The 4776-nt window shown below is 38.5% G+C and overlaps 1 protein-coding gene across 2 annotated transcripts in view; it reads left to right on the top strand.

The window, feature by feature from the left end:
* LOC106869205 (TBC1 domain family member 23) overlaps positions 1–4776 on the top strand; it is a 25079-nt gene that overhangs the window by 3568 nt on the left and 16735 nt on the right. The gene's annotated exons all lie outside the window — the stretch shown is intronic.

The following is a 4776-nucleotide window of genomic DNA, read 5'->3' as shown; positions in this document are numbered from 1 at the left end:
TGTGTTATATATATATATATATATATATATATATATAAATAAATCAAAATGTCTTTCATGGTGGCATAGCAACGTAATTACTGCATCAACTAACGAACCTTGACCTTTGCTCTCTCTCTCTCTCTCTCAGTACACACCCATTTATTAGAGCCGTTAATTGGACTATCAATGCTAATTAATATAATCTCTTGCTTATGTTATGTTAGTAGTACAAACTCCACTTCACCAAAATTCACTCTATTGACTTTTGTCCTTTTGGGAATTGATAAAATCAATACCTGTAATATAATTGACACAGTCATGCAAAAATAGGGGCCAGCAGTTTTTTGGGATATTTTTTTTTTATAGAGGAGGCCAGATATTTTTGTGGTTTTCAAAGTGTTTTTACAATTTAAAAATCAAAGCTTTCATGCCCACCTATATTATATTCAAGCATTATCATAGTGTATGCTTTCTGTGCTCTCTTCATGTTTTATTTCACCAACCTCAACCCTTATCATATTACTGCTGTTGGTTTTATACACTTTTAGTCATTTTAAAACTGTACACAATCTAAAAAATGTTCCATCATTACTCAGTCACAGAAGTCAACAGTTTTCTTCCAACAGCAGGGCGGGACAATTTTTCTCCAACAAATAAATTAATGGTTTTGGGCTTCAGTATCACCTGGATTTGTTGGGACCCTCACTGCATTATTTTCTCAGTGTACCCCTTGAAAGGACCTTGCTCATATGAATAGGAGTTTGGTGTGCTAAGTTTTTTTTTTATTTTCTAGTTGGTGATTTTGCTATTGTTTAACCCCGAGCCATCCCTGATCAAGCAGAACTATGATCAAGAGCAGTCACATCATAACATCCCATCTTATTTTCTTATAGTTAAATGTGTTTAAGGGAAGGTTGACTGCTATTTCTTGTAGTTAGAGTGACATGTGTAATATATGTGAATGTGGAAGAAAGTTTTTAAGAGAGAAACAGATGACCATCTGATCTGGTTACTAATATATATTGTGTTCAAGATCAAGACATTTAATGGGTCAGTCCACTTAGCAAGTGGGAATAGGTACCTCAGGTTGAGGAGAAGGATCCAATGTAAATAGCTACTGCTATTTACATTGTAAAATTGAGGAGTGTTTCAGCCACCTGCAGTGAAGATTTCCATTTGACCAGTGAGTGTAGCTTAATGTGGGATGAACTTAAGTTGGCTGCTCATCATCATCATCATCATCATCATTTAATGTCCGTTGTCCATGCTGGCAGGGGTTGGACGGTTTGACCAGGCTGGCAAACTGGAAGGCTGCACCAGACTCCAGTCTAATTTGGCATGGTTTTCTATGGCTGGATGCCCTTCCTAATGCCAACTGCTCTGAGAGTGTAATGGGTGCTTTTATGTGCCACCAGCATGAGTGTGCCAATTTGCATGACACTGATATCTGCCATGACTGCGATTTTGCTTGGCTTGATGGGTCTTCTCAAGCATGACATAATGCCAAAGGTCTTGGTCATTGCCTCTGTGAGGCCTGGAAATGTGGAAGGTTGGTGTGGTACAACAGGGAGAGCATATGGAGTGTAGGGTGGGAGTGAGAACATGTAGAATGTGGGCTGGTAAGGATGGCATGTGGAATGTCGTGTATGAGTGAGAACATGGAGTGTGGAGTGACAGTTTGAGTGGGTGAAAGTGGGAACGTGGAGTGTAGCAGTAGGGGAATGTGTGGTGTGTTAATGTGGTGAAAATATTATGCTGCATACGCTTATCCATCATCACATCTTCATGCAGTGTCTGCTACCACTGAAGCACTCCTGGGTCTCATCATCATCATCACCACCACCACCACTGTAATAAAATATGTAATGTATTCACATGATATTTTGAAGGTCTTTTGTCTATAATTGGCTTTTGTTGTAAATGTCACATGTCTGTTAGCACTGGCTCCAGCTTTTATCTTTACAAATCTCCCTACTCTTAGCAATAGGATTGTTATCCAGCAGCAGGTATTGTAGTAGTCCTTTCACACCAAATCAACCTTAATTTTACAAGGAATTTAAAGAAAAAAAATCTCCACACCCAAATTAACAAAGAACTTACTAGAGCTATGAACTAAAATTTATATCATTAAAAAATTAAAAAAATAATAAATTAAACTGATTAGAAATACCAGTGAAGTCATTATTTTTCTTTTTTCAAATATATATATATGCAAATATATATGTGTGTAATATTGTGTAATTTATGTATCAAATGTATTTATTTGATATATAAATTATATGAAGCATATCAAGTATAACATCTTTCTATCTGACACCTCAATCTTTTTCTCTTAGTCTTGATGGTTTTGTGTTTCTGCACCATATTCAGTGTCCTTGAAGTGACGGCATGTGCACGTACACACACACACACACACACACACACACATTTATGCAATCACATGCAATCTGTAATCCACACACTCACTCACTTATCGTCCAGGTTGTATTGAAGAAGAAGAAGCTGTCTGCCCTCTCCTTCCCAACTCTGTAAACATTGTCTCTTCTCTTTCACTCCTCCTGCCATTATAATAACATTTCATACATTATATTTAACCTTCCAGACTTCATGTTATACAGTTTCTTTTATCCCTTTTTTTCTCCACTACCACAACCCTCTAGAAATCCTACCCTGTTTGTATTATCATTGCAGTCACACTACCCAATGCTGTCTTAAGGCATGGGCACATTGGGCAGATGCCCACTGGCTTTACAGATCTGGAGGCCTAATTCTGATCTATTTATGCTGTGGCTTGCTGTCAATAAATAAATCAATAAATACTGTAGGGCCCAATTTCAAACAGGCGAGTGTGGGATAGAATGAACCAAACTCCCATCAATCAAGAAATTCTGGGGGCTGGATTGGTCACACTCTAAGGAAACCTCAAAGCAGCATTGCAAGACAAATGTTGGACAGCCTAAGAAGATTTGGAAAGGATGTATGGAAGATGAGGCGAAAGCAATCAGTCTCTCTTGGTCTGGAATCAAGATGCATCCACTGGCATGAAATGGCCATTTGGCCCTATGTTCCTTAGGGAGAAGTGTGGACTAACTAACTGTAGGGTTCAGTGCATTGATTTGCTCAGGGGACTATAATGCCCTGATGTTTCCCCTTTAACAATTTGCACTCAGCATCAACCCCACACAACCATATGCCTGCCTTGCTCTTGAGGAATCATCTCCAACTTACAGCACACAATTCATTCTTTTCAGATGAAATAATGTCAGAAAGAAAAAGAAATAAATCTTAAACTAGAAATTATCAACTTTCAACTGAATTTATTTTCCTTTTTTTTTTTGTTATCATTGCTAAACTCAGTATAATACTAGTACTGTTATTATCAATATCTAGACATAGGCATGGTTGTGTGGTTAAGAAACTTAGTTCATAACTATGTGGTCTTGGGTTCATTCCCACATTTATTATTTCACTAATATGTTCTGTCTAATAGCAGAGCTGATCAGTAGTATGATGCATGGGTTGGCGAAGCCCTTTGCATCCCTGTGTCTGGGTACTTCAGTTTTCAAAATCATTTAAAAAAAAAAAAATTATTATTTTAATATGCCAGTGGTGTTTGTGTTTATAAATAAACAAGAAAGAAAAATGTGAGGTAAAGCAAATAAGAAAGTGAAGCATCAATAACACAAGTGGGAGGAGTGAGTGGAGGGAAGAGTCATGTGATTTCCCCCCTCTTCCTCCAAAAATGTGTGGCTGCAGTGAGGACATTACTACCACCACCACCACCACCATTGTAACATCTGTGCCGGCTATGTTGAAGTGTCGAGTGGTGGTGATGATAGTGAGAAGGTTAGTAACAGAACTGCAAATGACAACACCAACAACAACAACAGTAATATCAACAAGAGTTGTGAATGTTCCTTCAAAAAAAGAAAATTGGAAATGTGCAAATAAAAGAGCATCCTAGTTGGCTGGAGGCTGAGAGCTGGGAGAAGTATGAGAGGAATATCGTGAGGCAACTGGAAACCATGTTGGAGAAATATTGGTTTCAAATTTTGATACAAGGCCAGCAACTTAGGGGAGAGACCAGGTAGATTACATCAACCCAAGTGCTCAGCTGGTAATTATTTGACCCCGAAAGATTGGAAGGCGAAGTCGACTTCAGCGGAATTTGAATTCAGATTGTAAAGACAGATGAAATGCCATTAAGCATTTTGTGCCAGCATGGTAACCATTCTGCCAGCTCGCTGCCATAAGATGGAGAGATATTGCAAAGTAGCCAGCACCAGACACACTTCCAATGAAACAAATAAAAGAATGTAAACCTAGCCAAATCATCTTGTCAACAATGTGTGTGTGAGTGTGTGTGTTTGTGTGTAAGTGCAGGTGTGGCTGTGTGGTTTGAGAAGTTGACTTCCCAACCACATGGTACCGGGTTCATTCCCACTTTGTGGCACCTTGAGCAAGTGTCTTCTACTCTAGCCTTGAGCTAACGGAAGTCTTATGAGTGGATTTGGTTGATGGGAACTGAAAGAAGCCCATTGTATATATATATATATGTGTGTGTGTGTGTGTGTGTGTATGTGTGTCTTTGATTCTGTGTTTGTCTCCCACCACCACCACCACTTGATGACTGGTTTGTTTACATCCCTGTAACTTATGGGTTCAGCAAAAAGAGACTGACAGAATAAGTACTAGGTTTAAAAACAGGAAAAATTCCTAAAGGTGGTGCACCAGTATGGCCACACCCTATGGACTGAAACGAGTAAAAAAATAAAAGATATATATATCTATATA

The sequence above is a fragment of the Octopus bimaculoides genome, chromosome 20 (genome assembly GCF_001194135.2).
Source record: "Octopus bimaculoides isolate UCB-OBI-ISO-001 chromosome 20, ASM119413v2, whole genome shotgun sequence".
NCBI classification, from domain to species: domain Eukaryota; kingdom Metazoa; phylum Mollusca; class Cephalopoda; order Octopoda; family Octopodidae; genus Octopus; species Octopus bimaculoides.
Note: the sequence above shows the minus strand (reverse complement) of the source record. Positions and strands in the feature narration are given on the sequence as shown.